Source organism: Dermacentor andersoni, chromosome 2, assembly GCF_023375885.2.
Source record: "Dermacentor andersoni chromosome 2, qqDerAnde1_hic_scaffold, whole genome shotgun sequence".
Lineage (NCBI taxonomy): Eukaryota > Metazoa > Arthropoda > Arachnida > Ixodida > Ixodidae > Dermacentor > Dermacentor andersoni.
This window is the reverse complement of record NC_092815.1, coordinates 36,592,874-36,619,176: the sequence shown is the minus strand read 5'-3', so window position 1 is coordinate 36,619,176 and position 26,303 is coordinate 36,592,874. Positions and strand designations below refer to the sequence as shown.

General features: G+C 47.3%; 1 protein-coding gene and 1 long non-coding RNA gene across 3 annotated transcripts in view; one reads left to right on the top strand and one right to left on the bottom strand.

Annotated features, from left to right (window-relative positions):
- The window catches only part of LOC126542458 (uncharacterized), a 268,634-nt gene that overhangs the window by 189,794 nt on the left and 52,537 nt on the right, over positions 1 to 26,303 (bottom strand). The gene's annotated exons all lie outside the window — the stretch shown is intronic.
- LOC129387750 (uncharacterized) overlaps positions 16,730 to 26,303 on the top strand; it is a 39,480-nt gene continuing 29,906 nt past the window's right edge. The window contains exon 1 of the long non-coding RNA XR_008614937.2: positions 16,730 to 17,244. This is a non-coding gene — a long non-coding RNA (uncharacterized lncRNA). The remainder of the gene's footprint in view (positions 17,245 to 26,303) is intronic.

Here is a 26,303-nt window from a genome sequence, read left to right as displayed (position 1 = left end):
CTTCTTTAGTACTCCTCTCATTGAGGAATTATTGGCATTTTAACCAGTCTATCAAAAACAACCTCCAGCGTGAGACGTCACGAAGATGGTGCGGCGCTGCCCTCAAATTATGTGCGAACAAAAAGTGCAGACATATATATCGACATGGTCTACAGGTTGATCATGTAGACCTGTACCATCTACCTGTAGACCATGTCGCTGCAGGCTTGAGTAAAAGACGTGGCCAAGCTTAGAAAGGTTACTTTGCAGAGATTATTAAAAGAGGAAACAAAGGGTCAACGTAGTCGCGTGTCATTTTCGCTTGTACAATGCCACTTAGTCTACAAAATTGCAGCTTGAATATGAGGACGTCGCACTGTCAGTGGTCTAATAAGATGAATTAATTCGAAAGCACGCGACTATCCTTGGCGATCCTCGATTAGAATTTTCGTAAGTAAAAGCACCCACATTTTAAAGCTTGCGACCACAGCTATAATGCATAAATCCGAGGACTATAGTGAGCAGTCGTGAAGCATGGAGACTTCAAGCATCAATTTGATTTACCTTGCACTTCGTGAACTACAGGGGCGCTATAACGTAAAACTATTCCAAACATTTTTATTCCAATTCTCCAATCAGCCTTCCCCGATTGATCAAAAGCCTTTTTGGACCACCCCCACTTCTCCTGTCTGTCACGCGACGTCATGAAAACCACGATAGCTCCCCATCTGCTATGACATGTACACGCTGATTATGCATGATTTGACCAAACAAAAGAGAAATAGTTATTTCTGATTCGACACCTTTTCGTCATTAGCCCTCGGCTATTCGTCAAAAGTTCTCGGGCTGCACCCAATTCACCTACCTGTCACACGACGTCACAAAACCGCAAAAGCTCCCCGCGTCGAAGTGACGTATGCGCGGGAAAGATGCATTAATATGCCTAACAAAACTGAATTTTCTTCTGAATAGCCGCATGCATCCCCGTTCTGAAACGAACAAAAGATGACAGCCGCCGATTGCTCAAGCACTGGCTACTCGCACCTGCCGGAGAGCATGGGTTTATTTTCGTATAATAAAACTTTTTTGCGTGGCCGTGCAACGTTTTCGAGCACTTTCGGCACATTTACGACTTCGTTTTGCGAGCTCTTCTTTGCTGAGGATGCGTTTTAACCGCATACATAACCTTCCATTGTATGCCGCCGCGATTTTCGACCGGCCACCGCAAGCTAAGTAAGGCGAAGCAGACCAATCGCAGACGCTGGCACTTCATCCGGTAATCGATTTTCAGTGCACTGGCTCAGCCCCATCGAACCCCTGTCCACTTGAGCGCGCTTGTCACCTCTTGTCCGTCAATTGGATAAGACAAGCCGCTCAGTGCAGGCTATGTTATTCGTTTTTCAAGCAAACAAAAGTGACCTCCTATGAACGAGGAGAGAGTTTGATTGGTCTGTTCGGACAACCCTGCGGGTGACTGCCCGATACTTGCATCGGCGGTTACGCAAATTTGACATCAGTAGATTGGAATAAAACATATTGGAATAGTTTTACTTCATAGGGCCCCAGTTCCTGCCAGTTTAGTGCCAGTTATTGTTCGTGCGGTACCATCATGACGCTACCTGCGGGACCGTTTACACTGTTTATCTGACGACTCCAGGGAATGCCGTGAACTCGTCCTGCAAGAAGCATGCACTGACAGTGATACGTATGGCAACGTGCAGATGCCGCCATGTCGAACTGGTGAAACGAATAGCAAAGTGCAGCACCACGTGAACTAGTTTAGAAAGTGCACGTGAATCGAATGGCCCTTACATTTAACAAGCCCGGTGCATGTCCTGAGCAATCGCCTGTACCGTTCGAAGGTAAAGTTGTGTGCTTTATCTTCTGACGCAAAAGCGTTATTTCGCTGTCAGCTGCAGATTTATAGCTAAAGTCTTTATAAAAGGACGAAATCCAATGATGTCAGACATTTTTTTATTATTTTTTTTTTTACGGAGAGACTGTTGGCCGACATTACATCGTCGTGTTATCAGCGGTCTGTGCTCTCAGATTGTCTCGAAGTGTCCTGAGAATTTTGACGTACGGCAGCCTCCGCGGTCGTCTGATTTAGTCCCGAAATTAAATGACACATTTTCTTTAACGAAATGCACTCTCGCTGTGAACGCAAGACAATTATCAAGGTATCGTGTTTTCCGAACTCTGCGTTAGTCGGCACCTATAGTTAGCGTGCTCGAACGTCACCATACATAGAGGATACAAAATCCTACACAGGACGGGAGAACAAGAGAAGCGTTCGGCCGGCATAATTTGAAACTAAAGATGAAATGCGCACCCTTCCCCCCCCCCCCCCCCCCCCCCCGGCAAGCATCTCTTTCCGTTTTTTTGCAAAAGCATTTGTACTGCGCAGACACTGTCATACCACTAGCAAGACATCTAGAAGCATTTGTACTGCACAGACACTGTCATACACCACTAGCAAGACATCTATATTGTATTGTAATTCCATCTTTTTGTATTTTGTATAATGTCAATGAAACTCAGTTCAATTCAGTTTAATCTCGCGTGCACACCTGTGTCCATTGGGAGTGGATAGAGTGCGAGGTGGTTTCACACGCCTCGTGTTCAACAAGCCGTGCACAGCCAAGGGTTACGAAACGGAGACGAGCATCGGAATATGTGGGTCAGGAAATAGACTATGTAGACACCCACATGGGAGTACGGTGGCACCTGTATACTCACTGTGAGTTTGGCATGTATTTCTGAAGTGTATCTTATCTAAAACCAATTCGCTTTGCAGAGAAGGTGCCGTCCGTCCTCCGCGAGTGCCGTAATAAAGTATCTCTCCCCCTCTCAAGGCAATTTTTTTTTTTCGGTATATAGGCTTAGTCCGGTCGCCCATCTGATCGGCGGCGAGCCCGTCTGTGCGCTTAGGTTGAAAAGAATCCGGGGCAGCCTTCGATCGTGCTCAGCATGTCCGAGAACGCTGCGACGACGGCTGGGTACGGAAGCAGCCAATGCGCGGTGATAAGGTGCGGTGCTCTTGAAAGGAATATTTATCCAGATAAGCGGATTGGGGTGTACGTGTACAATGCATGGCCCAATAAGACGTCCCGAATATGCCGACCGGCTGTTTTTGAGGAAGGTTACCTTCAGCAAGCACTACAGGAACGCCATTACAGGAAGAAGAACTGTGCAGGAAGACCAAGCAACAAGCGCTACCTCTAATGATTAAGAAATAAAGAAGAAAAAAATCAGAGGCTTACGGTGTCTTATATTACCTCGCATAAGTTAAAATTCGTATGTTTCCCTATACTTTTCAACATCAGCACGGGCATCGTCTTATAGCGTACGGGAATTTATAGAAGGTTGGAATGTCTACGCGTGAACCAAGGATACTATAACGTAAAGCTATTCCAAACTTTTCTATTCCAATTGGGCAATCCGCCCTCCGCGATTCAAAAACTTTTTTTGCACCACCCCCACTTCGCCTGTCTGTCAGGCGACGTCACGAAAACCGCGATAGCTCCCCATCTGATATGACGTGTACACGCTGATTATGCATGATTTGACAGAACAAAAAAAAAATGTTTTTTTCTGATTTGACGCATTTTGCCATTAGCCCTCGGCTATTGGTCAAAGGTTGTCGGGTTGCACCCACTTCACCTGCCTGTCACGCGACGTCACAAAACCGCAAGAACTAACCGCGTCACTGACGTGTACGCGCTAAAGATGCATTAATATGCCGAATAAAACTGAATTTTCTTCTGAATAGCCGCAGGCTACTCCGTTCCGAAAGGAATAAAAGATGGCTGCCGCCGATCGCTCAGGCTTTGGCTACTGGCACCTGCCAGAGAGCATCGGTTTAATTGCGTATAATAAAGCTTTTTGCGTGGCCGTATAACGTTTTCGAGCACTTTCGGCACATTTATGACCTCGTTCTGCCAACTCTTCCTTGCCGAGGATCCGCCTTAGCGTCATTTTTAAGCTTCCGTTGCATGCCGCCGCGATTTTTGACCAGCCACTGCAAGCTACGTAAGGGAAAGCAGACCAATCGCAGACGCCGGCACCATCCTCTTCATCCGGTTATCGATTTTCAGTGCAGTGGCTCGGCCCCATCGAGTTGCTCTCCACTTGAGCCAACACCTCCTATAGACCCGCCGTGGTTGCTTAGTGGCTATGGTGTTGGGCTGCTGAGCACGAGGTCGCGGGATCGAATCCCGGCTATGGCGGCCGCATTTCGATGGGGGCGAAATGCGAAAACACCCGTGTACTTAGATTTAGGTGCACGTTAAAAAAACCCAGGTGGTCGAAATTTCCGGAGTCCCCCACTACGGCGTGCCTCATAATCAGAAAGTGGTTTTGGCACGTAAAACCCCATAAAAAAAAAAAACACCTCCTATATACTCTGTTGCTTGAGCGTGCTCCTAGCCTCTTATCAGCCAATTAGATAAGACAAGCCGCTCAGTGTAGGCAGTGTTATTCGTTTATCAAGCAAACGAAAGTGACCTCCTATGAACGACCAGAGCATTTCATTGGTCTGTTCAGACAACCCTGCGGGTGACCGCTCGGCGGTTACGCAAATTTGACGTCAGGAGATTGGAAGAAAAACATATTGGAATAGTTTTACGTTATAGGACCCCTACTAACCCACCAATACGAAGCTCGCAAGAACGTGATGACCAAATATACCACAAGGCATTCTGACCGCTTTCTAGATGCCAGAGGTATGCTTGAAGAGTCATACTGTGTCGTAACATTTATGCATCCACCGCTCCTCAGATACAACACCAGCCCAATCGACTTCTGTAATTTGCACAAATGCGGGCACAGACGCCCATGCAGAGGCCAGGCCAAGAATGGATGCACGCACAGACGTTCGAAGAAAATTCCGATGTTTAAGCGCTCTGCCTTGTCGTTGCTAATTAATTGCGACACATGGGCGATATGGATACTGAACAGCCGGCTTGGAGCAAAAGAACTTTGCACTGCACACCTGGTTAAGCCGCAGCTAATAGCCCAATACTTTTGCGCCTCAGTTCGTGGCACTGTTACAGGTTTGCCTGCGGCCGCTTCTTTAAAGAAGTGCTCACTGATTATTCGTTCTTGCTTCCTTACGCATTACACATCCATATACTGCGCTGTCTGCTGACGCAGCTTTTCCCTCGCCTGAGATATATAGCCTTATTCAAAACTTGTTTTTGGGCTAGCCGTCTCATACTTAAAGCACTAATCGCACGGCGTTTACACGACTGACGCAAGTAAGGTGACAGGACGAAGTCAACGTTCGTCTTACGCACCTGTCTCGCATCGGTCGATTTAACGGTATAGGGTTATTTCACAAGTTTTACTACCGCTCATGCCTCCCATTATCGCGTCTATGATAGAAGCACGAGCCTGCGACTATCGGTGTCCATTTTCACGTTGTTGTTTCCTTGGGCTCGAAACGCGAGGAAACACGAAAAGCCCAAGTAGAATATGCAAACGTGCCAGCATTTACAGCGCTACTTCGATCAATTCAAATCAGACTTGACGGCAGGGCAGACGAATGTCAACGATCGAAACTCCGCTTAAGCAGAGGCATGGCCTACACAGGAGCGTAGACGCCTCTTCCGAGTTTCTCACTTACACGTCGCACGGATAGAGGCATACAACCGACGAAGGCGGCGAACAGATGGCTATACTATAGCGATGGCTCAAGCACCCCTGGTGTAGCCATCCTGATCGCCGGTCCGCTGTCCCAAATGGAATGGCCGCCAAATTAATTGCGCACTATCGACTTTTCCGCGCTCGCCTCTTTCGGCACTCGTTCCCGGCACTCTTCTGCTTAATTAATTAGGAGCGGCACCTGATTGCATCTGTTTACTTTGATCCGCACTTCCCGTATTATGGCACACATAGCGCCATATAGCACGGGATGTGCGGAAAAAAACGAAAAAGTAAGAAAGAATGAATGAATGAAAAAAAGAAATGAATTAACGGAAAGCTAATCAACGCGTGCGGGTGCGATTAAACAGGCCAGCACTCTGTACGCAACTGAACTAATGAGATTCCTAAAACCGCATGAAGCACGTCAACCTGCGACGCTTTTTAACATGTCAAGCTTTATAATCAGATGTCCCAGATTGTATGTATTGTTACATCCGACCTTCTGTTTTACACGTACTTGCAACATATCTCTCGAGAGCTCTCTTGGTAATCCCTTTCCTTTTTAATTTTTTAACTGACGTTGCGCAATGTGGATGACTGACGTTTAGCGGTCGGCCGTACTATTTCTACTGACATGGCCAACCGCCATCCTGATCTTGTGCAGAAAAACATGCCAGAATCTTTTCACATGAATACAGTCACACTGTTTTCCAGAGAAGAATTGGCTGCAGCAAGCAACACACTGTGCGTAAGTGCAGTCTCATAGGTCCGCACTGCAGAGTGTACGACTGAGGCAGTTGACGCCAGCAATGACAGTGAACGTGACATTTTGGGATCGCTTTCCATACGGCTCAACATAGACTCCAGCTCAAACACTGACCAGGTCTCATCTTGTGATATTTCTTCTCCGTTGTATTGAGTAATCCTCAGGAATTGTCTACAAGGCATCGTGCAGATATAGCTGCTGTTCTGAGAATTCTCTATGCTACGTACGCTGGCAATACCATAAAGGGCGAGCCAAATTTCTCATTCGGACTCACGCACTCTTACTCAATAGCTAGGTCGCATGTGTTTTCCTACTGCGTGTATATTGTGTGTCGCCTTCCACATCGCAAGATGTGGAAGCGACACCAAAGCGTAGGTTAAGTCAACCCTATATTATGCCATCAGTAGCATAAACACAAGGTATGCAGTCCCGTTCCTCCACTTTGTCATTAATCGATCCTCTCTCTCTTTCTCTCTCTCGATGTTACTAAAACACTGGTCTGACCAAACGAGTTCTATTGTTTTTTAGTCCCGCCTTCATATGAGCTAATTTCCTGCCGAAACGAACTTCTTAATTCCACTGGGAACGGCCAGAAGAACACGCATTTTTCTCATGCGTAGAATTCTAAGGCTGAAATCACAAAGGTTTCAGCTCGTAAGTGTTCTTTTCCATTTGGCGAGCAGCCCTCGCTAATTATGTCCAGCATCGGCATTAAATGGTATCTGCTCTAAGGAAGTGTTCTATAAATGTAAGAGTTCTTTTATTTCCGTTCTTCTTTTTTTTTGCGAAAGCGACTGCCCTGAAGATCGAAACATCATGTTACCCACCGGTGTGTTGTTGGATGTTTGGAGCAGAGGTTTGTGTTTTTATAATTCGTACCCACCGACCGCCAAACCACTTTGCGGCGCTCTATACCGCCCGGGTCACAGAGACAAAGGACCGACCTCACGAGGTCGATCGATCGGCTACGAAAGAGGCCCTAATGGAACGTAGGCGTTATCAAAACAACGGTACCGTCCGCGCACCCCACCTCCTCCCCACCCCCTTCTTTCCCCCAGCCGCCGGCTTCGTGAGCTGAAGCGAACAACACCATTCGCAGGGCGCGGCAACGATTGCGCTATAGAGCTCGCGGTGCCACCGCCGCAATCTATGCTAAAGCAAACACGCACATGCAGGTTTCCAGGTGACCGCAGGGCTCCCAAGCCAGCCCGCGGGCTTTCAACGGATTTTCTATTCCATCGTGATACCGGTGGTGTCAGTCAGCTCGAAAATCCAGGCCTCTGGTCGCCCTTTTGTTGAGTCCTAAGGCCGCAGCTGCTAGAGTTTCCTTTTTCCTTGTTTTTTTTTTCCTGAACACATTGCTTGAAATGTCTCGCTCCGGTAAAAACAAGTTCGTACTAACAGGACGTGACGCAAACTCTTCGACGAGGTAAATTAAAAACTGCCAGCAAGCAATACTTTTCGACTTAATAATATTTTGTTTATCTCTCGGCACACCTATATATATATATATATATATATATATATATATATATATATATATATATATATATATATATATATATATATATATATATATATATATATATATATATATATGTATATATATATATATATGAAATTTCGAAGGTGTTTGGCGTTACCACTGAGCGAACTTGGCTGTACTACACTTGTTCGTCACAATATCAACATTGGCTCCCATGCACCCGTTCGACACAACCCTCGTCGTGTTTCCTCTTCTGAACGCGCTGAAATTGCAACACAAGTGGAAGATCTGTTACAGCGTGGCATCTTATCTGGCTCGTTCACTCCTTGCTCGTTCCCTGTAGTTCTCGTGAGAAAGAATGACGGCACTACGCGCTCTTGCGTAGGCTATCGTCGTCTAAACAGCGTCACCAAGCCGGATGTGTATACCCTGTTCCCCGCCTCGACGACGCCTTAGATCGGCTTCACGGGGCCAGATTTTTCACTACACTCGACCTCCTCTCATGCTACTGGCAGGTCGGGCTCGACGAGAGAGACACGGAAAAGACTGCTTTTATCACACCGGACGGCCTGTACCATTTTTACTGCCTTCCTTTTGGGCTCTCTAATGCACCTGCAACGTTCCAACGACTAATGGACCGGGTCTTTCGACACTTGAAAAGGTCGTTGGAATGGTGTATACTTGGATGACATCATCCTTTACGCTCCCACGTTTTCCGAACATTGACGGCGTTTGGAGCTCGTATTACATGCTCTAGATGATGGTGGGCTCCGCATGAAGCCTTCGAAGTGTTTCTTCAGCTATCCAGAAGTTACCTATTTGGGTCATGTTGTCAGTGCCCACGGAATCGATCAGCCCTGATCCTCCGAAGCTACAAGCTTTAGCAAGCCTTCCGCTTCCTACAAAGGCCAAACAAGTTAAAAGCTTTTGGGGCTTCGCTTCCTACTTCCGCCGTTTCATCTGCTACGCCGCTCGCGCTGCACCCCTCAATGAACATCTGAAGAAAATTCATGAGTGGCATTGGGGCCCCGACCAGGAATCAGCCTTCCAGAATGTTAAGGCGGCTCTGACGACTCCACAGACACTCGCACACTATCAAGAGGACGCCCCTAGCATCATCCACACTGTCACCAGTGGCCTTGGCCTTGGGCGGTCCTTCTGCAATTCGACTCCGAAAAGAACCAGAAGACCGTTGCATGTGCCAGTAGCCGCCTCAGCGAACCAGAGAGTAGGTACCACGCTTCAGCACTTGAGTGCTTCGCAGTGGTCTGGGCCATTGGGAAGTTGATGCCTTACGCCTACAGGAAGCATTCTACTATTGTTACTGACAACGTTGCACTGTATGGCTACAAACCAACAAAAGAAAAAGACTTAAATGCCAAACTTGCCCGGTGGGGCCCTCAAACTTCAAAACTACAGCTTCACGGTCGTTCATCGTAGTGGTTCGTGTCACCAAGACACCGACTACCTTTCACGCAACCCGGTTGTTACTAACTGCTCGGCGCCGACATTGAAATCTCCGAGATTATTCGGCGTCTCTCTGGTGATACCTGTACACCTAAGCGCTGCCTCGAGAGACTTTGATCAGCTTATACAGTTCAAATTGGCATCCTTTATCATCGACGTACAGCAGGTGAATCGTACCTACTTGTAGTGCCTGCGGCCATGCAGCCATCCATACTTTTAATGTGTCACGAAACCCCTCTGCTGGACATTTGGGTCAGCAGAAGACTCTGACTAACGTTAAGGAAAGGTTTTGGTGGTGTGGCATGTGCTCCGATGGCTACGTGTACGCGTCATCCTGCGTCATTTGTCAAGCTCGTAAGGTTGTCACAAATCCAGAACCTGTGCCCTTACAGCCAACCGCTCCTCTTATAGCGAACCGTTAAATATCGCGGGCATTCGTACCATGCGCCTGTTTCCTCGCCGCAAGTATGCAACCAATTTCTCATTGTCACCACGGACTACCTGACTAGGAGGCTAGAACTTCGAGCGATCCTTGATTCTGAAGCCGTTCATGTCATGACCTTTATTAACGAGTGCCGCCTGTTCCGGCATGGCACGCCAAAGTTGCTCATTACCGACCGCGGCACGGCATTTAGGCCACGTACCTTCAAAACCTTCTTCTATAACATGGAATACGACATGCTGCAGCGTCCCCTCAACATCCGCAAACAAATGGACAGATCGAGCACACCGACCGCACCATAGAAGACATCATTTCTACCTACGTCTGTCGCGTGCACACAACGACTTACATGGCTACGTCACTGCTTGCGGTTTTCACTCTAAACACGTCCTAACAGAAAGTAACTCGCGCCACGCCGTTTCAGCTACTCTGCGGGAGGACACCAAACTTGCCGCAAGAGCATCTACTTGGCTTCGACACGTCTCTGTAAGAACGCCCCGCAAAAGTTAACTCCAGCGAGGCCCTGCGCCAGGCTCGCCTCCAAGCTTGGCCAGCAATACTGCACCACCAAGCGCAGTTCAATACGTCTTCAAAGCAAAGTCCTGCTCCCTCTTTCCAACCAGGCGATATAGTCATGGTTCGACAGGCACTGCGTTTACCTCGGCGCTTTGCAAAATTCCTACCCCCGTTTTCTGGCCCTTGCTGTGTTGTGGAAGCTCTGGGACCTGTGACGTTTCGTTTAGCCGCGATTCCCGAACCTGACGACAAACGTCGCGAACGCACTTTTCCTACTCATGCCAGCCAGATGAAGCTTTACGTTCCTCGTGAAAATTGCACTGCACTCCTAACTCCTGTCTTACTCCTGAGCGAACTCGACGGGAAAGGTGGCGGCGAGTGTAACGGTAACGAAGAGCGCAGCAATTGAAAGAAGAGGAAGAAGAGGACAAGGGCAGGGGGAAGGGTGGAGCAGCAGTAGAACAGGGGAACAGTTTTCTTTTTTTTTTTTTTTCTTTTGGAACGGCTGAGATTTGAGTGTGTCGTGCACCGCTTGGCACCCGTTCAAAGCGCCGGACTCCCGTTACAAAATATATATTCATATATATATATAACCGGTAAGTTGGCAGGCACTTATAGCATATGGGTGCACGAAAAACGATGTTTGTATTTCCAACGTTTCGGCGCTTCTAAGGTTGGACATCGTTAGGGGCGACCACATGCCATATAAGTGCCTCCTATATATATATATATATATATATATATATATATATATATATATATGTATATATATATATATATATATATATACATATATATATATATATACATATATATATATATATATATATATATATATAGAGAGAGAGAGAGCGAGAAAGAGAGAGAGGGAGAAAGATGACGTTAGTCCAAAATAAGTTGCACGTCGCTTAAAAAATATGGGGTTTTACGTGCCAAAACCACTTTCTGATTATGAGGCATGCCGTAGTGGAGGACTCCGGAAATTTTGACCACCTGGGGTTCTTTAACGTGCACGTAAATCTAAGTACACGGGTGTTTTCGCATTTCGCCCCCATCGAAATGCGGCCGCCGTGACCGGTATTCGATCCCGCGACCTCGTGCTCAGCAGCCTGACACCATAGCCACTGAGCAACCACGGCGGGTTTAAGCGAAGCTTCGTCTACATGTAATGATGGACTTGTATAAGCCTGAGCGAGCCACAAATGAGTGCCTACTCCACGACGGGCACGTTTAACTTCGTTCAAACGTGGATTAACGTTTCCTTGCTTTTTAATTTCAAAGCTCAGAAGCAAGGTCTATTATTCAGAAAAGCTGCTTTCCTCAGGGACTCTGGTCTTTTACTGGCGTTGTAGGGCGCGCGTCATTTATGAAACAGCCCGATCAGCGTGATAATGGCACAATGAAATCGAGAGTTTGACTGAATCCCGTTGGGTCGAGATGGAACGCGATGAAATAAAACGAGGCACAAACCACAAAAGAGTTAGTAAGGCAACAACGAGCTTCGGCTCTTTAAAGGAGCAGTACGGATGAATAAGAGAAATCTGCTTATCGCGATGGAAATAATATATTATGATTGGTACACGTGTTCACAAAACATCTCTCACGCAAAAACATTTCCCCACTGACCAGCGTTTGGTCGGGGGCCAAGCGCGGACGGCAGTCATACGTGAAAAAAAAAAAGCTTTGTGGCCCCAGTCACCAAAATTAAATAAAAGTTGTAAATAATGAAGCTGTGAAATATATCCAAACGTCTCAGCATGTGTTGCACAAGGTGTCAAGAGGGCACGGCGTGCTCGGCCGACGCTGAGTCGCGGTCTCTCTCCTTACTTCCAAAGCATTCTACAGCAGCCAGCCTCGAAACAATTTCGGCATACACGCCTGCCGCTATGCGTCCTGCCGCAGCATTTTCGGCGGCCCCGACGGCAAAGCGAAGAGACAACGCTGACAGGAAACGCTGACAGGAAACACAAATAACACGTCGTACGAGCTCTTATAACACGTTCGGTTTGGCGCGGCCAGCCTCCCATTGCGGTGCGCGCCTCCTTTCAGAGGCTCCGAGTAGGGAAATGATGGGTCAATAAAGTATATCGAGCCGTTTCGAGCAGGCCGATCGTACGCTACCAGGCGGCCCCGCCCTCAGCGATTTTTCTGCCGCCGCTGTGAGTCTACCCCCGACCACAGGGCACCCCCGCAATGCAGGAACTCGGTCTTGACGACTTCTCGTAACCTTTGGCCTCCGCGGCAACGAGGTCAGCGAGTGATAGCAACGAGCTAAAACGGCAGCCGCAGTCGCGAGATGGGAAAATGCCAGGCGCAATGAAAATAGAGAAAGAAGTAACAAGAAAGTTCCGGAATCGGCAGAGTGCTGAGCGGGCGCGTTCTCTGCTACTTCGTTTGTCAACCACGTTAAAGAAAGGACCGCTGGCTACTGCATCCCCGATGCTCTCTCCAATGTTTCCTGCTGTGCGTTCAACAACTCATCAAGTAAAAAAAAAGAACGAAAGGAAAAAGAAGTATGTGGCTTGGTTGTTTAAGGCAGGGAGTTGGAGAAAATGACTAACTTATGTAGCTTGAGCGAGCGCAAACATGCGCATGTGTTCCACCTATAGTCATAGCTATACTTCTTAAGTTGTTCACAATATTGCAAAAGGTGGGAGTGCTCGAAGCACAACATGCAGTCTGTGATTGATGGCACAATTGCTGTGCTAAGGGTAACGCAGTCACTCGATAGACTCTATGAGGCTGCGCTTCGCAGTTCTGCACAGCTTTTTTGATGTGAGCTGCAGCCAAGAACCAATATTCTCTTAGGGGACTTGAACACAGGTGCGCATAGGTCTTTGTGATAAGCGGAGCTGTGAAGCGATGTACGCGATGCTTTTTTTTTTTTGTATTGTGCACTGTGTTTCGACTGAAAAGCACGTTCTAACTTTCTTTACTTGTGCGCGGAAGACCCCTTCACCAAAGGTTATACGACGGTGAAGTGCATCCAGTATCTGTGTAACGACGTGGAAACCAATTAGGCATTGTTTGTTATCTTCGTTGCGGCAGCCTTTTTCTCTTGTCAACTCTTTCTTGCTGTACAGATGCATGCACAAGAAAATCTTGCCTTTCTCTCTTTCGCCTTTCTATTCCGTCCTTCCCCTGAGTATGGTAGCCACCGGCTGAACCTTGTTCCGTGCATGTTCACCGTCCTTGCGTCGTGTTCTTTCAGTTCACTGTCGTTCGAGAAACAGGTGACCTCCCAGGCTCGACCCTTAGCCCCACCACGGACAAACACAATCACGAGTCACCATCAGAACCCGAAGGTCGCGTTCTTGGCGAATATTTAGCTACATCTGGGAAGCTATATCTAAGCATATTTCAGTTCCAACAACAGTGCAACACGTAGACACTCGGAATGAAACATACTTCCTTTGCGTGTTAAAAAAAGAAACGTAAAAAAGAGAATGCCAATTGTTTTGCGCATTGGTTCAGCCACTCCCAGTTCGTTTCGTTCTTTCTTGAGTAACGGGCTACGTTCATGACCCCGAACCCTCCCGCACATCAAGAATACTAGGAATACCGCCGACAGTGAAGACCCTATTGTCGATATAGCGTACAACACACGCCAAAACCGCGCTCATTTATTTCCCACTGCTGAAGCCACTCACTTGTTAACTTGCTTGCCGTTTCCTCTCATTTAACGACGGCTTGCAGGAGGTCCGACACGTCTGTTACACTCTTGTGCTCCCTGAGAGGGCCTGGTATACAGCTTCTTTTGCCTATTGATAGCTATGTCACAGGTCTTTCCGGTTTCTCTTTTTTCTTTCGCTTTTCATGTAATCTTCACAGTTAGAACGAGAAGAAAGGTGGTTAACCGAGGGCCCCTTAGGTAGCACACACACAAACCAGAGACCACTGAATCATTGCCATGCGTGAGAACTTGGCACGGACGGACGCCAGTCAGTGTTCAACGAGCGCTTTTGTGTTTGCTGCAAACAGCGCTTGGCAGTAAACTGAATTACAGCTGAAGGTGACAATAAAGCACAAACAGTTGACAAGGAACAAACGATGACAGGGTGCATGAGGTGGACTTTGCTCGAGTGGAAACAAGCGAACCAGAAAAGAAAAGCGACCCGGTGTTTCTAAACAAAATGTGAACCATATGATTATTTTGTTCGTGAAAAAGGCAGTTCTAGAAAACTTACTTTGATATAGCTCTTTTTTTTCTACTTTTGTTACCTTTATTATTCATCACAAGTGAGCTTTCTTCTTCCTTATTTTTTTTTTTTTTTTTTTTTTGCCATGCCAGAAACCAGCATCATTCTGTTCTTTGCTGTCCAGCAGGCTCACGACGTGGCCGTGAGGCTTGGCCTTCCGGTCCCGACGTGGGAGCGGCCCGCTCAGTGATTAATTATCACTACTTGCAGGACCAATAAAGTTTTCCTTCCTTCCTTCCTCTGCACAGCACCATCTCTCTATACGACAATATTACTGTTGTCCCATAAGGTGCCGATCTCGCTGAAACATAAGACTGCTCACACCTACCTTTGCTTAGATAGAGTTTATTCGACGCCCCCAAGGCAAGTAGTAACAACGTTTCCTTTTTTTTTTTTTTTTTAGCAAATTCGTACAACCGTTCAGCAAGCACCGCGGAGCCGTTCGGTTTGAGCCAAAATGTAGCGGGTTAGCATAACTGGGCGCTTCTCGAAAAGCTTCCATTCATTCACGCAGCCTCTAATTACAACGAATGCGCCTCGATTTTTGTATTGTTGCTTATTGGCGCTGTAATAGTATTTCCACCAAAACTCAGTTCGAAAACTATTCTTTCGTTTGTTTTTTCTGGAAAAGCCTTTTTTCAACGTCCTTCCTGCCCCAAGTCGCCATTGCACAAAATCCTAAGCAGTGACATACATTAAGAAGAAGCGCGTGGGTGTTGCCGCAATCGGTCCATTCCTCTGTGTTTGCCACCGCGCAGTACTCACATGACGAAGCAGATTCGTAGAAGATTGCGTCCACTTACCTGGAAAAGAACGAGATGCAAGACATTAGTGAACGCATCTACAACAAAGCATAAATTACAGAGTACACTGCATGTTTACCGCAGCAGAAAAGCTTCCCGCGATAAGAAGAAGCTATCACGGTGATCGTTTCTTCCGGATAAATAGAGAGAAAGCAAGGATAGGAAAGGTAGGAAGGTCAGCAAGACAAGCGTCCGGTTTGCTACTCTATATAGAAGGAAAGCAAAAAAAAAGGGGGAGCGATAGAAAGATGAAGAGAGAGAGAGAGAGAGAGCCCTATGCGCACGCAGGAGGCTGCATGGGTGGACTATAAATAATCACTCAAGCGGATATTTTTTTAATAAACGAATAGTGTGGGAACTTGCTCGTGTATGTAGTAAGAAAAAATTAAGAAAACATTTTAGACCAGTGAAACACTGTCCACCATTCCAAATTTGATGTATGTAGTCATCGACATTCCTCAATAAACTCCTTAAAATCACGATAAGTTAAATCGCCAGACACGGCGTCAAATAAAACGCGTTTACAGCGTTCTTCATTGACAGAAAGTTCCACGTGTTGCAGGTGCGCCTGGTGTGCGACTGGCGCGCATATGCCGGCACGAGACCATATTGTGCGATTCACCAAGCTTGCTCACATGGGGAAGAAACAGAGTTCTTCACCGAGAAAAAGATATTACTCTCCCTCTTTGTCCCCTCTCGCAAGAGCACGTTTAAGCACACAGATTGACGTCAGCGGTTTGCTGATACATATACGTAATTTTCTGAGACCACAAACGGAGCAAAAATTCACAAAACCCGTAAAGTGGGAGGCCTATGAAAGGTTCAAGCCAACTATCTCCGTAGGTGTTAGTATTAAGCACTTCCGCGGCCACAGGAAGCCACTCACAATCGAAGATCCCATTGTTTCCGGGCCCATCATGCGTTCAATGTTTGCTTGAAGCAACCTTGCACTGTTGAGAGCGCAATAACGCTCAACGAGTCTCCGGAAGTAGGTGTCAATGCAAGGAGGTTATACTTATGTGATAGCATGCGCACGCGCGCACGCGTTTGTGTGTGTGTGTATGTGTGTGTCTTCGCAACTTCTGTCGCCTCATTCTTCGCCGTACCTCCTCAGTTTCTATAATCATATACGGTTATTTATCTCTTCAAATGCTACTACGACGCAAAAGGCGATGTCCCCTTCCAGTAGAGACAATACAATAAGAAAGGCGAAGAAGCCTCGTTTCAGCCAGCCCCAGAGAATAGCCAGCACAGCAGGTCGGGCTTTTAAGATGCGTCGCGCGTCCGTGCGTCCATATATACACGCACGCGCAACGCGGAAATTGCGACGCTCCCGACCAGCTGTCGTTGGCACCTTCTTGCGAGCGCGCCCGCCCTCCTCCTCTTCCATATACCTGTCGTCTCCTGCGCCGTGGGACGCCGGCGAGTGGGCCCCGCCTTTTTCTCGCACCGGCTGCGTGCACTTCGGACAGATCGACGAAGCGTCGGGGGCAGGACGCGACCGTGAAGTGGACATTGAAGAATACGGAGCACGTCGTGGAGAGGAAAAACATTGAGAGAGAGGATGAGACGCCCGGAGAAGACAGCAGCGCTCTGTTCGGGCTCTCTCTCTCTCAACACACACACACACACCGGCTGTTTTCTCTCCGCGAAGGAACGGCAGAGCCGAGAGCGCCGCCGTTGCCTTCATTCTGGCGAAGCACAGCGGGGAGTCCTGCGCCTTGGAGCCTCCGCTTCACTTAAGCGCCGCACGCACGCACGCACGCGCTCTCTGCACGACCTCCGGCGTCGCCGTGGAGCGTCTGGCTGCTGCGGCGGCGTTATCTGCAGTCGCAGGCGCTGTGCGGGCCAACGGCGACAGATGCGGGGCATGTATTTTCAAGGCCTCCCGTGCCGGAACGTCTCCTGCGACCAGTTTCGCGTTGCACGTCTTTCGCCCGGTGAGAAATGAACCGCTTCTGCGGAAGGAAGCGACGCATCTTGCTCGCGTGTCGCGCCGAAGCGCACTGCCAGTGGTGGTGTCGCGTGTTGGGGCTTTCTGTGGTCGCAGTTGTGGTTTACAGCGTATATGCCGATGAATGCGAGACATCGTGCTGATAACGACAGAATGTCTGCGGAACGTCGGCCGTTCACGTTTGTCAATTACGCAGAGCTAAGAAAGAAAATTTGTATTTCTGAAACCTGAAAAGGCATATTTCATTTTTCGTTAAAACACGCGGCATGTACGTAAATATATCAGGTTATAGAGTAAGATATATAGTTACCCAAGGTGCTCTAACATCGTCACGTTATCACGACGGAGAAGAATAAGACACTGCCAGAATGTGCGCTGAGAACGAAGCGCGATTGACTAAGTCTACAGAGTCTACTAATGCAAATGATTTTCTACAGCTCACAAAATTTACTGGACGGAGGCAGTATATTCACACTCGTCTTGACGTGTATGACGAATGATTCCATGATATCCATGTTCCTATATGAGCCCTGTCCTGATAAAACGGTAAAGATAATCGCAATATATACAGATAGCGTCGGAGCGCCTGAGCTTTTTGTCCGCGCATGCCCGTTATTGCGGATACCACGTAAGACACTTCTCGGAGCCAACCTGATTAGCCATTCACCCGCTTAGGAGCCGCTTTTATTTCAGCCTTATTGACACAGCTGTTGCAAAAAAAAAAATAATGATAAACGACCCTAATGTTTGACTTAGGTGTTTTTAATGGCACTCGCACCTCGGCGTTGGTGTTCTTTAGGCTAACTTTAGGCGAACCCAACGCATGAACCGAACTCGGAGGCAACTGTTTTTCGTAAAGTAGCCAGTTAAATATCACGCCATCTTCTTGTGTTTGACGTCATTAGTGACGTCAGTACTTCCGCTTTCTACTTCCCAGTTCCCAGAAATCTTGCCAAAGTTCTGCTCCCGTGGCGGGTCTCTGAACTCTACGATTCTGTGCTTTGGTGTTCGGTAATCAGTGATTTCTAATTAATTCTGATTATTCCAGACACTTCAATAACTCAACTTGTAACTAAACCTATGCTCTGTGCCATGTCTATAATGAAACCCATGAATTTTGTACTGTGCTATTTCTTTCTATGTTTTCTGATTTATTTTGAATTTCGTCAGCGGACGTCTCAGTGATATTTAATTAATTCTAATTATTCGAGACACTTCAGTAACTCAAATTGTAACTAAACTTATAACTTGTCAAGTCTATAAAGAAACCCATGAATTTTGTACTGAACATTTTTTTTAAATTCTTTCTGATTTATTTTCAATTTCTTCCCTGATCTTCTCACGAGGTGAACCAGAAGTGCTGCGTAAGAAACAAGAGTGTCACTCAATGCTCGTGCCACTAAAAAAAAATAATAATAACTCTGAAATTATGCCAGCTAACACGTGCACAGCGTTCCACATACGAAATGAGCTTTGGATAAGGACCTAATTTTACAAAAAACAAAAAAGAACATTGATTGCGTCTTTAAGAAAGAAGTTGCTGGGCGTGACCGAAAATGCACAAAGTTCGGAAGACCACAATACTTTCATTTCATCGATGTGGTCGTTCTTTCTGTGCCAACTAATTTTCACGGTGTGATCGGTGTTAGTCATCACAGGAAACACTCGACGACGTCCTAGCGTCAACTTTAATGTTTCTGAAAGTTAAGCCCGCATTCAGACTTGCTCTTTTCGCGACCCTCTTTCGCGCTCTATTAAACGACGCCAAAGAAAGCCGCGTCTAAATGCTATGCGAGTTCCTCCCGCAGATAAGCACTGGGGTCGTTCAATTGAAGGGTGGCTTCGTCATCAGATTAACGCCGACGGCTTTTGGCGGGCTTTTAACAGCTGGCGACGACGCAATCTGCACCCGCAATCTTCGCACGGCGCCCCCAGGGCCTAACGGCGTAAACCACGAGAGGGGGGGGGGGGGGTGCGCACGCTCTAAATGGCAGCCAGGTCGCACGCGGGGATGCGCCCACCGCCACAGCTCGCATCTATTGCGCCGGCCACCGCCAGCTCCCTCCGCCGCTGCAGCGGTGTGCCTGCGACCTTGGCACCACCGCCAGCCGCCGGATCGATTCGCTGGCCAGCCGAAACTACGCACCGAGTCGAGAAGAGCAACGGTGTGCGTGTTTATGCGGCGTCGCCTGATGGAGGGCGAACTTCTACGTTAAATGCGGAGGGAGCACTGTGTGCGGAACGAGCTAGGGATACAGAAAGGAGGAGGCGAGAGGGATGGAGTGGGGGATGGGGAAGTGTCACGAGCAGAAGGGTGAGCGGAAGCGTTAAAGGGTTGTCGGCTGACCGCAACATGCCGCCCGGTAGGAAGGCCAAAGAGGAACGACGAACGATATGGATGAAAGAGCGCGCGGGCCATACAGAGCTTGTAAGGGAACGGCGGGGTGAGATATAATATAGCGCGTGGCCGGCAGCCGCCCGTCTCGCGCAACCTGCCGCATGTTTAAGGGATGACGACGAAAAGCGAGGCAATAGAGATAAGGCAGGGCGTTGGCACCAGGCGCGTCGCTCAGCGCAGGGGTCACGTCCGTCAGGCAACGTTCGCTGTGCGCGCTTTCGCAACGGCGCCAGCGCACGAGGCTCCGGCCGGGTGAAAGACCAAAGAGCGGCGTCTCTTTCATCCTGCAGCCTCGAGGTATGCATTAGGGAGACAATACGTTACCGCGCGGCCCATTATGAGGGGAAGCGCCTAATTAGCAGCCAATCAAAAATTTTCAAGGGGCACTTATTCATCCCTGCGTGAATGAATGCGAAAGCATTGAGACCATGTGATGCTTAGGCATTGTGCCAGAACGCAAGGTCGTGGGTTCGACTCCCATCAAAGGTCGAGTGTTCGACTCCGAACGAAGGTCGCAGGTTCGACTTCCACCAATGGTCGTGCGTTCGAGTCAATTAAATAATTATATCTTAATTAATTGTGCCTTAAGTAACTTCACTTAATTAACATCAAAGGTCGTGGGGTCGACTCCCGCTGAGGATCGTTAGTTCGATGAACTTTTGGACCATTGGTGGTCACGCCAGCGCCGACAACTACGCCAAATTTTGCGCCTCGTGAGCCATTTAATGCTTTCGCATTAATAATGTTCCTCTAGTGCGAGTTTTAATTCGACCTGTCGATTACTCAACTCTTTCCCAGTTGGGAAAATGATTGCTGCCGTTCAGCGGAATTTTCATGCAGCTTTTAGTGAAACATTAGATCTTCAATAAAGGCCATGTGTCCTCTCCTATAGTAGCAGTCCCTATGCTATGGTTCAGTGAATATTGGCGTTTTTATGTTTTCGGCGCTCTCTTGCAATTCCAGCAAAATGGAAAAGAAGAAGAGAATATTTTACACAAGTTCCAGGACATGGGACTAGCCTGAAGAGTTTAGCCCACGTACCTTTCTGTCCTCGAACCGTTCGTGACTTGATTACTCGTATAATATTGATTTTACTGGAATTTTTTTACTTGTTCATTTCATTGTAGCTTTACCTTATATACTATGCTTTACTGCTGCACCACCTTGTCGCTTCAACAGAGCTCCTGTATTCTGTAACAGGAAGTCCTCTAACTGCGTTGTGCTACTGGACCTCCTTCTGCATTTGTACACATTGTATCAATAAACAATTAATTGATGGAAGCGGTTTAAGCTTATGCTTACTTTCATTCTCATTATTGCTTCCTCGTAAACCCACCGAAAAATTCAACTAGCAGCGCGAGCTTTCAGAAATCGCTTATTCTACCCCGTAAAGTACGGTGCCGGCGCGCAGCAAAGAAAGAAAAAAAGAGAAACAGCCATTGAGCTTATCTTCCACTTAAAACATGACATGACTCGAGCCTGTGGCACCGTTAGCAAATTTACCAGGCTGCGAGAATGTAAAACGTCGGACTAGAAGAACGCGAACACGATATGCGCAAAACTACAGGCGATCGAAGTCCAAAAGCTTCCATTAGCCTGAAACTGCTGTTTTTTTTTCCTCACGCACGTCAGCTAGCCATTGCACCACTAGTTTCATTGCAATAGTAAGGATATGCACACTCTAGGCGCATTTCCGCCGTCGTCATCGGCGTCGGCGTCACCGTCACAGCGTGATGCAACTGTACTGGACGCTGTTTCTCGGGTATCTGAGGTACAGCTTGGCAATGCTGACCAATACCTGCAGAACTAACATCTGTACATTGAACGTGCTCAGGCCCAGGCGCTTAGGGTTCGCCTAGGACTGCCACAATGTGCATCACCATCCGAAACCATTATAACTGCGCATGACTACCCAGCCAAGATTTACATTGTTATGGAAGCGCTCAGAGCACACGTCAGGTATCTTGCTCGCGCCTCTCTCCACTATCTCGCCTCACTGACAGAAGACCACCCATATGCCTCTTTTGTCAGACGATAGTGCCTTATCGTGTATACCTGTCACCTGATTACACAGCTGCAGCGAGAGTTTTGCTTCCCCCTTGGTGCTTGGCTCAGCCACAAGTTCGACTGACAGTATCAGGGATTCAAACGAAGGCACAACTCTCATCACCTGCTCTCAAACAACTTTCATTGCTCTTGCTGTACGAACTATACAACGATCATAACCCTATATGCACAGATGGTTCAAACACCATGGACGGACCTGCAGGATCAGTATTTTTCCTGGTAAAATAACCACCTTCAAGTTCAAGCCATCGCATCAGACTACATCCACAGCCGCGGAGCTGCTCTTCGTAGCGCATTACACATAATTCGACAGGAACCACCTAAAAAGTGGAGCATTTTCAGCGACTCTAAGCCAGCTCTACATTGTCTGCGTAGGGTCCGTCTTACGCCGCGGACCCTACGAACAACCAGTGCTACAAATCCGAGAGCTCCTTCATTGCCTCGTCGAGCAAGGAAACGACGTCACATTCCAGTGGCTCCAGCCACTGTGGTATAATGGGCAATGAACAGGTCGATGAAGCTGCTCGATCTGCTCATGAAGACAGCGTGCAGGAGCCAATCTCACTGTCAAAAACAGATGCAGCAGCGCAACTTCGAGTGCTTGCATATGATGCCTTACAATCGTTGTGGCACATACCTAGTTTCCAGCACACGCGCCTACATCGACGTGACCCCTGCATGCAACTTCAGCCTCCATCTGGACTATCCCTACCCGGGGCAACGGTACCTTCCCGATTGTTTCTTGGCATCGCATTTACAAAGTCGTTTGCTTTCCGTATGGAATGGGAGGATAGTGCTGCGTCTAACCAGTGCGGCGACGAGAAAACTATCGAACACCTTCTTTGTGATAGTCCCCGATGCAGAGCACACAGGCAGTCACTCGCGACCGCGCTGGCGCGTCTTGACGACCGGCCGTTATCGGAGCAGACAGTCCTGGAAAGTAGACCTCTGCAGTCGTCACACCACAAGACAGCGAAGGCACTCTTGAAATTTTTACGTGCGAGTGGCCTATTGGAGAGACTGTGATTCTCATGGACGTTCACGACCTTCCCTGCATTTTTTTTTTCGTTTCCTTGCTTATTCTCTTCGCTCTTCTTTCCGTCTTTCATTTGTTTTTCATTTTCCCTTCACCCAGTGCAAGGTAGCAAACTAGAATTTCATCCGGTCGACCTCCCTGACTTTCCCATCTTATATATATATATATATATATATATATATATATATATATATATATATATATATATATATATATATATATATATATATATATATATATATATATATATACGTCGTTTACGCAGCAGACTGATTTGGCCTCCCGTTTATAGACATTTCTTCCGTGTTCCTACATTCTTTTGTCCGTGTCTCTGTCATTTGTTTACTTCCTATTCTCTTTCATATTTCTTTGCTTCCTATATATGTTTCCGATCCTTTTCCCTAGGCAGATTAGCGAGCTGGTGACTTTCTTTTACACGCCGGAACAATCCCCTCATTTTCAATTCAGACCTTTTTATCTCTTTCTATCTTCAGGAAACGCTGGCTATACTATCTGTAAGGCGAATACGTGTTCCGAATGCTACTGCACAATTAAAAAAATTGTTGAACTTTGCGTGTAACGTAATGAAGAACACAGGGATTTGAACTAGTGGTGCGGGCGTCAAAAAAGCGACATGCAAATACCTTCCCCGCACGAACTAACGCAGTTTTCGCGGGCATTGTATAACCATTTTCAAGTTTATTGAAAGATACTATCACTCAAGAATCTTTACATGAAACGGCTTTACATAAAGCATAGCTCCGCCTCACCCCGAACAATGCATGCGACGCACTCACTAAGTTGTGATCGCGAAATTTCTTGTACCGCTCATTTTGTGACGAAGACAAAATCTGGAAGTTCTACCCGAAGAATGGCTCGAGAGTGACGTAACAACTTGTTTATTTTTTGTTGTTGTTATCTTGTATTCTTCTTTTTCACGCAGACGAGAAACGAAGTTTAATTCACATCGAAGTTTGTCCGTATGGATACCAGTAATACGGTGCGCTTTCTGCACACCGAACCCATATAGAATTTGCATAAATTACCACAACATTATCCCAAGACAAGTACGAAAAACATAAAATTATAAGAGTACGTAAGGGAGGTATCAAGTGGGGTAAAAACAAAAATGCGACGGAATTATTTAGTGCTCTGTAACACCGTTCCGACTAGCTCCGCTATAGATATGACTTCTTCATTTCGATTTCTGTGTGATTCGGTTTTCGCGTTCACACCCGAATAATTAGACAGCCAGGAAAGTTGTGTAGAACATAAAACGGGTGAGAAAGAGGAGCTGTTGCGAGACTTTCCTAGCAGAAAACATATCTTCGTTATTACTCGCATGACAGAAACAAGTACAGAGGCAGAAACACGAGAGAGAGAGAGAGAGAATTATGCGCGTTGTACAGAAGTATACAAACAGTCCTCGTGCCAGGCTCGAACCATAAGCTCGACGTAACGTGCAGGCATGTATTAAAGTGTCCAGTGCATCGCGTCGCTCACGCGTTTTTAAGTCTGCTGCTTTGGGGCTCGCTCTATTGGAGGAATTGCTTTGTGAAAATTGCTTTCGCTAAGCGATCTCGTCCTGCATACGGGAGACGCGTGTTGAAGTAGGCGCGACCACTCGATAACATGATGCGAAAATAAGACTCGCATATTATGCAGTTTGCAAAAGGGCGCGCTGCTCCACTCGGGAAAGCCTATGCGCTGTGAGAGATCATTAGAATGCGCATTTGGTTCCTGGGTCTTCGATCACAACAGTTCGCCTTAAACGTGGGCGTGTATAGAGACGCACGGCAGTAACGAGAAACAGCAATCAACTGCGAGGAAAGTTGCAAAAATCACAGTGACAATAAAAAGGAAGAAAAAAGTAACGCGACAAGTCGGGAGTTATAGCGACGGACGCTCATAGTATAAGCCTTGCCGAGCTTATCTCTACTCAACTGCTTAACTCGGACGGAGTGTGCCTGCGTCTCGTCAGTCATGCAACAAGAAATTTAATTATCGTTTCCTGCGCGTACCGGCTTCGTTGATCTTCATGTCATTTTTTTATTGGTTGTGTTTACTTCTCTCTTGCTCTCTCGCTCTCTCTCTATCTACCTTTCTTGCTGTCCCAGCCAAAATTATGCTGCTTTGCGCATGGAAACTGACAGCCAATGCTGAAGGTTGCAGTGAGCCTGACTCTCAGACTATGGTTTGTGACAAGATTAGTCGACGATAGTTAGATAACCGTTGACAGAAGACGTTTCTTCTTTTTTATAAGATTAAAGCGAAGCTTTCTTTGCCTCTTCTATCGACTTTCCGGGCGCTGCTGCTGCTGTTGTGGCCAAGCTCGCACGCTCCGCTGGGTTTCTTGCAACACCCCCAGATGGCGCTCACCTCCGCGCAAGCCCTTGGGTTCAGCGAGTGCAGGGGGAAAGTGAACATGTCCACAGTAGAGATTAGTAAGAGGCGACTGGAAGATTGGTGGAAGAAATGTAGGGAAACGGCAAACAACGGAGGCGTACGAAAGAAAGTTCACGGGATTCAGAATCCTTGGTTATGGGAATTCATCGCGGTTTTTTTTTCCTTTTGCTTTTTAAGATAGGCAGCACATTAGGCAACAAAGTAACAAGAGTTGGTGGCGCAACCCACCGGCCCGTTCCAAAGGGGACGCTCATAACATAAATCCCGGCCAGGGACGACGCGGCAGCGTTTCACAGAATGTGCGTATGTCACGTGCTGTGCTTGCTTTCCGCGACAAAAATGCAGGTGCTGGGCAGTGGGGGGTCGCGTGCTGGGTTGTAATAGCGCAACCATTACAATCTTCCATAACCTAAAGAGACCGCTTGGAGCTGGCGTCTCTGCCGGTAGCCGTGGTGGTGAAACACGCTGCGCTGCCGCGTTCGTGTCTCAAACGTCCGAACGCTCCTTTCCAGCAGCCGAACGCACAAGAGCAGTCCCCTTGCTGACTAGCCGTTGTTGAGGAAATGTTCTTCTGTACACTCCCGCCGCGATGCGATGTGCCATGTGAGGCAATGGTAATGCTCGACCCTCTCAGAGGTAATGAACAATGACGCACAACAACGCCTCAAGCAGACACGTCTGTCTGTTCTACGGACCACGCAGACAACAGCAGCGCTGCACGCAAAGTAACGTCTAACATCAACTCGCCACTCTTGTATTGGAATAAACGCTGAAGGAATTACACATTCACCGCCAACGTCACCGGTAATTATCGTCTATCAAAGCAAACAGCATACAAAGCTTCGCTTACATCGATCCCCACAGTGCGTGGGATCCGCATATCTCTTTAAGATAACAGTAGGCACGGAATTTGCTGCCATTTGCTGGCAACGGCTACGCCTTTTTGCGTGGTTAATAATATGAGACCTCATAAATAAGAAAGTATAAATTCTCGCACGAAGCGATACCTAAATAAAGGAGAAGAATATGTAGCAAGAGTCTACATCTAAGAGCAAGAGTCTAAGTATACTAAGAGCAAGAGTCTCAATCGAAAAGTTAGATTATAAATGATGATGAGTTGCTTTATGGGATAATATAA